At 38.4% G+C, this 12,983-nt stretch overlaps 1 protein-coding gene across 2 annotated transcripts in view; it reads right to left on the bottom strand.

Moving 5' to 3' along the window:
- Positions 1–12,983, bottom strand: part of Mtus2 (microtubule associated tumor suppressor candidate 2) — a 367,362-nt gene that overhangs the window by 318,757 nt on the left and 35,622 nt on the right. The window lies entirely within an intron of this gene.

Raw genomic sequence — 12,983 nt, 5'->3', positions numbered from 1 at the left:
ACAGACAGACAGAGAACAATCCCTGCCCTAGAGAAGGTCACATCTACTAATTATAATTAGCAGCTGAGAAGAGGATAGATAACCTCACAGTAAGAAAGCATAAAGTGTTTAGGATGTTGACTAGAAAGAGAACACTCAACTGAGGTATGTTCTTTAAATTGTGAGATCAATATAGTCCTTGCATTTTGACATTATAATGAACAAATACCTTTTGCAGCAATTATCCACTGGTAATTTTAACCAGCATAGGATAACCACTACAAACAATGTGTTCAAAGAATGCAGAAATGGGATGGGGCAGGCCAGATTTAAAATCTGAGTACTCCCAATTATTGCATAACCCTGAGCCCTTGTCCTAACACTGGGAACTACAGCTTCCTCGTATAAAGAGGAATGATGTTAAAATTTGCCTCGAGGCTTTTGTGCAATACTGCTTGTACCACAGAACTTGAGAGAGGCTCAAACTGATATTAGTTTTTTCCCTGTTTCCATGATCTGCTTCTATGTTAATGCAAACCCCACCAGTAGTTCCCAGATATGTGCAAAGCCAGCTTGTGCTAAGCTGATGTTCTGAGTCTGAGCTGAGCCCATCAATGGCACTTCAATGGTCACCATCCACTATCAAAGGCTCTGAGCACAAGGCCAAATTGTTTCCAATACACAAATGCTCCCTGGGAGGAGAATTTATAAGCTCCAGCTTCCCAGTACTCTGCAATAATTGTTCTCCTTCACTAGATAATAATTTTTGTTTTGCTGTATATAGAACATTCAGTGACATTCTTATTCTGTAGTTAGTCCTTTCAACATTCTAACAAAAGATCAACTAAGCGTCACATTAAATGCAGCTTAAAGAGTGGCTCACTTGTTTAAATATCAGTGTCTAAAAATCAGTGAAGAAATTATATATGAATAAGAAAGTATCAGTGTATGGAAATATACAGAGAACCAGAATCAGCCATGCCATGTTTTTTTTTTTTTTTTGGCAAAGTGACTCTTCTTTTCACTCCTAAGTTAGTGAGGCCATGAAACATGTGTATTCCAAGTGAAGGCAGAATCTGAGCAGCTATGGTTTCCTAACTAACTCCTGGGGAGGGATGGAGTCAGAAGTACAGGAGGAAAGAGTCTCAGAGTTAGGTCTATCAAAGTCCCCAACTCGGGTCTCTCCTAATGCTTGGAGAATATTTTCAATGATAAAACAGACAAAACAACACCCTATTTAATGGTCCCTTGTATATGAAATTAATGCCCTGCTTAATGCCTTCCAACTGCTCTCAGATCATTTTATAGTCTAAATACTGAAACCATTCTTAATCTATCCTGCAAAAGAACTGCAGGATAAATTAGTTACCAGTCAGATGTAATTTCAACATCAAGTATACCCTAAACCCATGCTGACTTTTAGGCTGAGTATCCCTTATCCAAAATGCTTGGGACCAGAGTGTTTCAGATTTTGTGCTTTTTCAGATTCTGTTATATTTATATAGGAATTACCTGTGGAACACATCTACTCTGAAAATCTAAAATCCGAAATGCTCCAAAATCTGAAACTTTCTGAGGGTCATGACACTGCTCAAAAGTTTTCATTTTGAGGCATTTTGGACTTGAGCTTTTGAATTAAGCATATTAGGTTTAACTTCCTTCCTAAAATAGGATGATTTTATGTAATATAAATAAATTATTAATAAATAAAAGCAATAATTGATAAATAAAAACAGTTAATGATAAAATTAGGAAAATATGAATTAAGAGAATATGACCAAAAATGGGTTTAGTCTAAAAAATGTACCATATATGAGAAAGAAGGAAAAGTCAGTATTAATAAAAAGCCAAGCATGTTTGCTTATGATAAATCCACTTAATAATTATTACAGAATAAAAACTAAGTGTAAATGGTAAACCATTATATAAAAGACTATATCCATTGGATGCGTTCAAATAGAAATTTATTATATGTTTCCCTTACCTGAGTTTAATTATTGCTAATTCCATCATTGAGAGGGTAGCTAAGGAACACGTAGAGAGGGGAGAAATGGACAACACGAGATTCTAAGTACACAGGAAATATCTGTAATTTTTATTTTTCAATTTTTGCCAGTACCGTGGCTTGTATTCAGAGCCTCAAAACTGCGGCTTGGCTTGCTGGCTCATGGCTGGTACTCTACCCCTTGAGACATGCCTCCAGACCAGCTTTTTGGTTATTTTGGAGATGGTATCTTACAGATTTTTCTGCCCAGGCTTCAAACTATGATTCCCAGGCCTCAGCTTCCTAAATTGCTAGGATTACAGGCAGAGCCACCAGCATCTGGCTTATAAGTTATTTTTCAGTTTTCTCTTTCCCCTAGTCCAGTGCTTCCTTTATCTAAAGGCATATTGCAGTCCTTTAAATCTGCACCTGTAGATTTAACTAACCACAGATCAAAAAATATTTGGGAAGAAACAATATCTGTATTGAGCATGTACAATTTTTTCTTGCTATTGCAGTACTGCTTAAAATACAGTATAAAAACCATTTATATAATATTGATTTTGTATTGACTATTATAGCTCCAAGTATGTGAGAAACTGTAAATCTGCATATGTAAGGAGTGTGTGTGTGTGTGTGTGTGTGTGTGTGTGTGTGTTCAGGCTACAAGTAGGAGTATGTTTTGTCCCAACTCTGTGTGTACAATATTATTTTGCAATTTTAATGTACTCTATCCTGTACACCAAGTTACCATACATATGGTCATTCTTTCTACCACATTAATCCCATGAACGGTATACATGCCTTCAGAATTTAGAGAGCAAGCCATATTCTTTGTATGCTGCTTGTATCTATAACCACTCTAAATGTCTCTATTTTTCAATAAGTTTAGTTGAAGTCTATATTAACCAAGCTTTTACTGCACCAATTTAGCCCCCCACCATGAGTCAAATACCTTCACTAGTCTCTCTGCAGGATAGCTCCTCTGGAGAGAAATTCAAAAGTCTGCCTTTTAAACAAGTGCCTCAGTGATTCTGGCTCAAGTAGTCCCTGGGCCACTCTTGGAAAACTATAGCAGAAGCTGCTGACTCACTCTGGGAAATAAATGTATTCAGCAGCTCTGAGTTAATGTGCCTTAATTTAATCTGAGATTCTCATAAAAGATCTTTATTGGCAAAGATGTGGAGATCGTAAAGCCTGGTACTACAGACTGAATCTTGTTGTCCCCACCAATTTTCACCAGTTGAAATCCTACCCCTGACGTATGATAGTGTTTGGAGGCAGTGTCCCTGGCAGGTGATTATGTCTGGAGAGTGGAGCCCTCTTGAGAGACTTGACACTCCCACAGTAGTTATCCTGCGTGATGAGCCACACTGCCTGCACTGAATCCTGAAAATCTTCCGTTGTAGTTTGAGCTGATTTAAGTTGGGAGCATGGACAAACCAATTCACTTTTAGGAATAACAACATGGGATTGGAGTAGAATCCTCCTAATGTTGGTCCTGGGTATGTCTCAGCCTGGACCTACCTGTATGTCTAAGAATGAAGTCAGGTCTGATGCCAGACTCTGAGAGAAGATTAGCTGGTGATAGTCGGGCTCCAGGTTATGGACTGCTCAGAGAAACAACTGAATATTGCATAAGATAAAGACCCAGTGGAGAGGAGCAAAAACAGATACAAGTAAAAAGAGCCATAAGGCAGACTTCTGAGGTGTGCATCCCTGCAAGCAGATGGCTCTGCATGACCCTTGTGTCCCTAAGTTGAAGCTGATACCTCCTATGTCTCTATTGCTGCAAAAATCCTTAAGGACATTGGGTTCCAGTGGTTCATGCCTGTAATCTCAGCTACTTAGGAGGCTGAGATCTGAGGATCATGGTTCAAAGCCAGCCTACACAGGGAAGTCTGTGAGACACATATCTCCTATTAACTAAACAGAAAGCTGCAAGTGAAGCTGTGGCACAAGTTGTAAAGTGCTAGCATTGCTCAGAGACTGTGCCCAGGCTGTAAGTTCAAGCCATAGGACTCTCTCTCTCTCTCTCTCTCACACACACACACACACACATACATACACACACACGTATGCATGCACACACAAATCCTGAGGAAGATGGACACAAACTCCAATGGCACTCATGATACAATGAAGGCACCAAATGGATCTGGCTTAAACCCAATATCCTTAAAACCTATAATATAGCCATTGCAAGAGCAGCCCCCAGACCCTACAGTACAAATTTGTGTACAAAAACTTAAGAGGATCCTCTCTGAAGAGGAAATACGAACAGCCAAGAGACACATGAAGAATTTCTCAACATCTCTGGCTATAAAATAAATGCAAATCAAAACATCATTGAGATTCTACCTTATACCAGTTAGAATGTCCATAATCAAGAAATCTAACAGCAGATGCTGGAGGGGATGTGACCAAAGGAAACAAGAGGTTCTCATTAGACTCTGTATATAGTTCGTTCTTTTTTCTCTATTGTTGTTTTATTCTTTCTTCATTTCTCTTAGTTTTTTGTACCTCTGGTTTTGCATCATAAACAATGCAATATGTGAAAGGGAAAGGGAATCACAGAAACAGCAGAACAACAGCTGAATCACAGCAACACTGATACTCACTTGACACGATGTTGGATATGAACATTTCAACTTGTGGGGGGGATAGGGTGGGGTAAGTGGGAGCTAAAGAGCGATGGGCTAATGATGATTAAGAACAAATATACTTATTGCCTTACCTATGTAACTGTAACCACCCCAGCTCATCACCTTTTCAATTAAAATTAAAAAAGAAATTTCTAAATAGGAGCAAAGTAGAAAAATTCCCTCTATTAGAAAAACTGGGGGGGGGTTGGGTTAGGGGGTGGGTTGGGGAGGAATGTGGGAGGTTGGGGAGGGACAACAACAAAGGAAGGGGTAACAATGATCAACAAGTAGTGTACTCATTGCCTTACTCATGTAACTGTAACCCCTCTGTACAGCATCTTTACAATAAAACAAAATTTAAGAAAAAGAAAAACTAAGGAAAGACAGATGCGGGAGGAGGAAAAGAGAGAAAAAGAAAACCTGTATATGGGAAAGAAAATCAAAATCAAACCCTAAAATAGAGGCCCAGAGTTGGCCCTCCCATGAACAACCAAACCTTACTAGAAATGTATTAAATCCATAAAAATTAAAAAGAGCACTGATTGGGACTGGGAAGGTGGCTCAGTGGTAGAGTGCTTGCCTTGCAAGCATGAGGCCCTGGGTTTGATTCCTCAGCACCACATAAGCAGAAAAAGCTGGAAGTGACACTGTGCTAGCCGAGAGCTGAAGAGCTAAGGGACAGTACTCAGGCCCAGAGTTCAGGCCCCACAACTGACAAAAAAAAAAAAAAAGCATTGATTGCTTTTTGTACCTCCACAATGCAGATTTTGAGTTAATTTCAACTTCTGTTTAATGGACCAACTAGTAAATCTCTGTGGTTTTCATTCCTGGGCTCAAAATATAGGTATCCTTGTGAATCTCAGTAAATACAAACAAGGTACTGTATGATTAGAATATAGATTTAATCTTTAAATATTTTGGTCACAGAATAAAATTCTTTAATCTTAGTTACTAAACAAAAAAGGCATCTAACCATGTTTTAGAGTAGTTACAGGAATAATTATGTTCTCCAGCTTATAGTGCCTATCATCCAAAAATATCCCATCAGAGGCCTGGGCATTCTGACCCAATGGTTAACAAATTTAAAAAGAGTTTTAAGTTTTTGAAAAGAGTTTGGCTTTGTAAATGAGGACCCCCCCTGTAGGTCATACTCCCAGTTAAACTAGTTAATATGGTGAGTGAAAATTTAAGCATGGTTTGCAAGGAGTGGAAGCCATCTTGAACCTCCAGTGCTCCTCCCTTTAGCAACCCAGCTCAGCATATTTTTCCATGCTACGGTGCTACTCATTAAAACAACAGATAGAATAGTATGAATTTTGCTGGCTTCAACTAATAAATGAAAACTATTTTGTTGGCTGGGTACCAGTGTACACAGGCCTATAATCCTACCTACTATGAGGGAGCGACTGAAAGATCATGGTTCAGGGATAGCCCAGGCAAAAAGTGATGAGAAGTCATCTCAATCAATAGCTTAGAATAGTACTTTCCACCGGTCATGCCAGCGATGCAGGAGGTTCAGATCCGAAAAATCATGGTTCCAGGCCAGCCTGGGATGGACATTCCATTAAATGGAATTATACAATGTCTATGGCTTTTGTGTTAAGTATCCATGGTCTCACATTTCATCTATAGTGTAGCATGTATCAGTACATCATCTATTTTTTTATTATTATTGTGAAAATACCATACAGAGTGGTTACAATTACACGGGCAAGGTAATGAGTACATTTCTTATCAAGCATTGTTGCCTCCTCCTTTGTTTCCCCTTCCCATCCCTTCCCATTACCCCCCTCCCCCACCGCCCACATCAAAGTTGTAAAGTTTGTTTTCACAAAACATCATCTCATTGTTGCAATGGGTCCTCCTGTATCCCTATTTAAACAATTTGTTTTTTCCCTTCCCCTCCACAAATTATACCCACATCAAATGTAGTGAAAACAGGGGTTATACTGTGGGGAAGGGACATACAAAGCAACAAAGAAATATCTTATAAATATGTTAGAAACAATAGCAAGAAAGAAAAAAACATTTGTGTCCTTATCTTGGAGTTCATTTTGCCTAAAATCAACTTATCTGACCATTTCTGCTTGTCTCAGACATATACTAGTTATTGCAAATAAGGGAAACCATGGGACCTATGTTTCTTTGTGCCTGGCTTACTTCGCTTAATGTAATTTTTTCCAAGTCTTTCCATTCCCTAACAAATGGGGCAATGTCATTCTTTCTGATGGCATAGAATTCTGTATATATACCACATTTTCTTGATCCATTCATCTACTGAGGGGTATCTGGGTTGGTTCCATATCCTAGCTATGGTAAATAATGCTGCAATAAAAATAGTTGTGCTGGTAGCTTTAGTATGGTCTTGTTTGTGATCATTTGGGTAAATGCCCAAAAGTAGGATTGCTGGGTCATAGGGGAGCTCTATGTGGAGTCTTTTGAGGAACCCCATACTACTTTCCAAATCAAATCCTGAAGGAAACAATAAATAAGTGGGCTAAAGACTTACTTAAAGAGAAACTTCTCTGAAGAGGAAAGGATGGCCAATAGAAACATGAAGAAATGCTCAACCTCCCTAGCCATAAAAGAAATGCAAATCAAAACAACATTGAGATTCCACCTCACCACAGTTAGAATCAAGAACTCTAATAACAACAGATGCTGGAGGAGGGGGTGTGGTCAGAAGGGAACCTTACTGCATTGTCGTTGCAAATGTAAACTTGTTCAACCACTTTGGAAAGTAGTATGGCGGTTCCTCAAAACACTCCACATGGAACTCCCCTATGACCCAGCATCATCTATTTTTATGGCTGTAAAATATTTTAAGATACAGGTACCCCACATTTCATTTATCCATTAACAATTAAAGTGCATTTTGATTGCCACTCTCTTTTATCCCTCATAATAATGCCATCAGAATATTGATGTGAAGATTTCATGAGGACATATAGTTTCAGTTTACATGTTTTCATGACTGAGCAATTCTACTCAAAGAAGAAGGAAGGAAGGAAGGAAGGAAGGAAGGAAGGAAGGAAGGAAGGAAGGAAGGAAAGGGAAGGGAAGAGAGGGAGGGAGGGAGGGAGGGAGGGAGGGAGGGAGGGGAGAAAGGAAGGAATCTGGGCTATCTTCCTAACCTGTATCAATATCTTCACTTTTAGAGGATCTGTGTCAGAGAATCTGATCTGTCATTGTATGTCCTCTATTATACACTTCTATTAGGTGAGTGAAATAAAGGTTTTGTATAGCAGATCAAATACCCTTGCCAAATGAGAATAGATATAATGGGGAAACTAATTAAAATAAACTTGAAAGTTAATAAAAATAGAAAACTAGGATCAAATATTCAATTCATATGCAAAGAAGCCAAGTGAACTAATTTATTATTATCAAGGCTTTATAGTCTGACAAGATTTTGCCAAAGAGGAAAAAAAGAGATGAAAATTCCTATTTGAACAACAAAAGAGATTTTGCTGTCTATTGAACATTTAAAAGATGTGTTGCTTTTTCAAAGTAATAATATTTTTTTCTTTCAAAAGGTAAATCCCTTGAAAAAAGCAAATCTCCCTGTTTCAATGAAAGCTGAATTTTATTTGTTTTGGCTTTTCCTTTTTGTACTTATTCTCCTTTAAATAATGACTTTATGGTGCTAGAAAAATATCCCAGTAAACTAGAATAAATACTGCAATGACAAAGAACTATTATATATCATATTATTAATATATTTTTAATCATTATAATTGACAATATTAATATATGTTGTTATATAATATACTACATATAATATATACAGATATATATATGTATATAAAGATGTATATACATACACACACACTTGGTTCAAGATGTATTTACAGAATGTACCATGTGCGAGGTGCTTCACAACTCTTGGGGCAACCAAGGGAACACAAGTGTGTGTTCATTGAGAGTTATGATCTAAGACAAAAGAGAAGGGTCAGGCAAAAATAAAACTTGGGGAAGAAAAACAAAAGCAAAAATCATTGTGGAACTGGAGACTATCCTATGGACTGAAATAACTAAGATACAGAAAGACAAAGCATCACATATGAAAGCAAGAATTGCAAGGAAACAAAAGATTATCTAAAAGCAGTAGAGAGAATACTAGGGAAGATTTAGGGGATTGAAGGGAAAGGCAATTAGGGTAAGAGTGTCACAATGAAATCATTACTAGGTAAAATTAGAATGTTTTAATAATTATAATTAAAAATCAGATATGTTTAACATAAAAAGTTTTAGAAATTTTAGAAATAGAAGTCTGGTATAAGAAACATTTGTAAAAATGAGTTTTTTGAATATGATCAACAAAAATCCCAGCAAAAGTCAGTGTCACTTTTAACTTTTCTAAGCTATAATGAAAGCAGCCAAATATATGTTTTGATGCTGTCATTAAAGCTTAGATTGAAAAATCATAAAAGATGATCAAGCAGAATGTCTCAGAGCTTTTATTCAAGGAGTATTTTCAGTATATATACTAAAAAAGTTACTTCGATGAACCACTGCTTCTTTTTTTACAGGTATTTTTCAATGAGGCATTTGCTCTCTGCTGAGAAGCAACTCTGTCACTCTTCACCTTGCTCAAGCATATAAACAAACCAAAGCTGTTTTTACTAAAGCTTACTTCATGCTGGGACAAAACTCTGCAAATAAAATCCTTTGGTATTAAGGCTGTAGTTCTCCCAAAGGAGACAAGAAAGACACAATTTAAAAAAAAAGCAAAGCAAGTTCCACATTTCAGGGTCATACTAATGATCTGGGTTTGATGTGATTACTATCAAACTCTTTGGGCTTCAGGCTCCTTGTGTGGAAAAAGAAGATGAATCATCTACCTGTTATCATGATAGAAGAGAAATGGCCTTGGGAGAACTTTTTTAAATTGATATGGAATAAACACCAATGCATGTACAACTACCGTGTTGCAAAAGTGTGATCATGAATGTCATTGTTGTAAAAAATGCAATGAGCATCTCTGCACTAACAGAAACAATCAGAATATAAGTCAAAGTGCACAACAACCAGCTTCCACGATGGCTCTCCAGTGATCTTCACCAGTGGACTGGGACTGAACCTGGCGACTGTTGAAAGACTGTGAAAGTGACAGCGTGACTTCTGAGTGTGGCTCCTAATAGACAATGTAGATTTGTTTTTTAACTTCTCGGTTTCTCTTTCAAGGAAAATCTGGCCAAGATGGAGAACATTAAACATTACACTCTGTAGAGGTCTACAATTGGGAGGAACTGAGGCATCCTAACAGCCAGCATCAGCTTGGCCACCATGTGAGGTATGACTTCATTGCACAATGGTCCTCCATCTTTGGCTAATGTCCAGATGATGATTGCAGACTTCATACAATCTGACCACAACCTCATGGAAGGCTCAAAGCCAGGATCACTTCACCACTCTGCTCCTAATTCCTCACCCACAGAAACCATTGGATGATAAGTAACTATTGCAGCTTTGGGGTGATTTGTTATCCAGTGTCATGTAACTTATACAAATTTTGGTACATGAAAGATGCTATCATAACAAGAACCTAATTCTGTAGGAATGGTTTGCAGAAGCTGTCAGCTGTCAGGAACTTGAGAACAGTTCTAATGCCTAAAAAGCTTCACAAAAGACTTTTAGAAAAAGCCATCTGGCTCAATGAACCTGTTGGCAAAAATTTAAAGGAAGGGGAAGAACTGACTGGAAGTGAACCTTTGTGGTAAGAAATGAAGCCACAATGTCACTGCTAGAATAAGGGATGTAGAGACTATACCTAATGAACCTAGAATCAAGATTGATTCTAGGGAGTATGAAAGTAGGCTATATGAAACCTTGCTTCCTTTCCTCTTCTGGTAATAAACACTTTAATACAGATGGACTGCTAAATGTAGAGAGTTTATGACTTTCCATATTTGGAAATAATACCACAATTAAGAAATGACTATTGGTCATCATCATATTTATTGTAGTATTAGGAAAAATGGTCTAATTTTGAAGCTAAGGATGTGTCTGTATAGACCTTTCTATAAAGCTTCAGAAAGCGGTGGCGAAGAGGGCGTGCGGGGGGAGGATGGGAAGGGATGGGAAGGGGAAACAAAGGAGAAGGCTACAATGCTTGATAAGAAATGTACTCATTATCTTGCCCATGTCATTGTAACCCCTCTGTACAGTATTTGCACAATAAAAAAAAGCTTCAGAAAGATGGAAGGCAACTGGTAAAATAGATAAGGATTCCAGGGAATGAATGGTTATTATTTTAACAGAATCACAAGAAAACGGCTTCATTTGAAGTGATTTGGGGTATCACTTCTGTTTAATGGAGTAAATTCAATAGCATGATGGGAAACTCAGTTTTTAACAGAAATATTCCATACACACTTCCAGCTTAGACTGAAATGGGCAGAGACAAACCCGACTGAAAGGAGATCTTTAGACAACCAAACTTCTATGGGCAGAAACAAGACTGAGAACATGACCAAAATTCAAACATTTTATTGAAAATGAAGGCTGACTTAAAGGGAGGAACCAAGAGCCCAGTATGCAGAATTGAGAACCATGAAGAATCACATAACTCAGTCTCAATCAAGGAGCCTTTATGAACAAGTGTTCCACTGTTTTAGACTTATTATAAGCCAGTAACTCCTCCCATTCTCTGTCTCTGTCTCTCTGTCTCTGTCTGTCTGTCTGTCTGTCTGTCTGTCTCTCTCTCTCTCTCTCTCTCTCTCTCTCTCTGTCTCTTTCGCTAGTCCTGGGATATGAACTTAGGGCCTGAACTTTATAATTTTTTTTGCCTCAAGGCTAGTGTTCTACTACTTTAGCCACAGCTTACTTCTGGCTTTTTGGCGATTAACTGGAGATAAGAATCTCACAGACTTTCCTGCCTGGACAGGCTTAGAACCATGATCCTTACATCTCAGCCTCCTTAGCAGCTTACAGGTATGAGCTGCCAGCGCCCAGCTTCAGCCTCTTTTTAAATGAGGAGAGTCTACCAAAGTTATCTTAAACCTGCTCAACTACTGTCCATTGGGTATAAGATAATTTGCCTCTTTTTAAAGCTTCTGAATCAAGGAGAATTAGACTCAAGGAGACATACTCAATTGTATCTAAATAGCTTTATTCATAACCTTGAAGTGATTCAAATGACATTGATACTTTATATTGAGCTGATACTTTCAAGAATGAGACTTTGAGAATTTTGTAAGGACCCAATCATTGAAAATCAGAGAACAGACTGATAAGTAGCCTCCTAAGTGTTCTCCTGATGATGCTCTCTCTGCAATGATCCTCACCCTCTTGTAGTCATGTGCTTCTGAGGTTCCCTTCCAGTGAGCTGGGAATGGTTTCCATGACTAACAGAATACTGAGGGCTTTGAGACTTTCGAACGATGTCATAAAGACATTTCAACTTCCTCCATGATCTCTTGCACTGCCATTCCATGAAGACAAACCACCAAGTCATGGGCACACTTGAGTGACCTTCTGTATAGACTGCAGAGGTCTTTGGCAAATAGCCAGCACTAACTTGCCAATCATGCGAGTGAGCCACCCTGGAAAGGAGCCCTCCAGCCTCCAGCATTCAGCAGATACATCTCTGACTCTAGATTTGAGCACAGGGATTAATCCAATAGAACACCCTCTCTGCCAGCACAATTATGTCTCCATGTTACATGGGGACTGTCCGGCATTCTTTAAGTCCCACTTCGGCATCAAGGAAATGAGAAGAGATGACTACACTGGAATCACAGCTCTCAGGGATGGCTAGCAACTTCACTTCTCAAGAACTGTGACTGTGGGAGTAGATGAAAAGTCTCTCTGTGTGAAGGGTGATTACAATGACACAGAACTGTGGAATCTACCAATGAAGAATAAGCCACCAACAAGGGGAAGGGCTAGGGTTTCTACCAAGTAAGCATGATTTCAATGTCTCAGCAAAACCAAATCGCTGACATTTAAGAGAAGCTGCAAGCTATGACAAGTGGCTATATTCAAAGGGATACACTTGGATTTCTCCTTATACAATATAAAAAACTTAAAAATGATGGGCTTGAATTGAAGATAAAACCATAAAATTCTTAGAAGAAAACACAAGCATAAATCTTCATGTGCTTGAACTCAAGTACATGTACTTAAACTTTAAACATTATGTGCCTGAACTCAAGCCTCCCTGAACATGACAACTGAAAGCATGAGTAAGTAACAACAACGTAAGGGCTGGCACAAGTGCACGCATGCGCACACATGCACGCACACACACACACACACACTCTATACACTACACATCCACCATCACAGTTATGACTGAAAAGCCAAGATAAGCCAAGCACCGGTGGCTCATGCCTGCAATCCTAGCTACCCAAGAGGCTGAGATCTGAGAA

The sequence above is a fragment of the Dipodomys ordii genome, unplaced genomic scaffold (assembly GCF_000151885.1).
Source record: "Dipodomys ordii isolate 6190 unplaced genomic scaffold, Dord_2.0 Scaffold102, whole genome shotgun sequence".
Lineage (NCBI taxonomy): Eukaryota > Metazoa > Chordata > Mammalia > Rodentia > Heteromyidae > Dipodomys > Dipodomys ordii.
The sequence above is the reverse complement of the archived record's forward strand: the minus strand, read 5'-3'. Positions and strand labels throughout refer to the sequence as shown.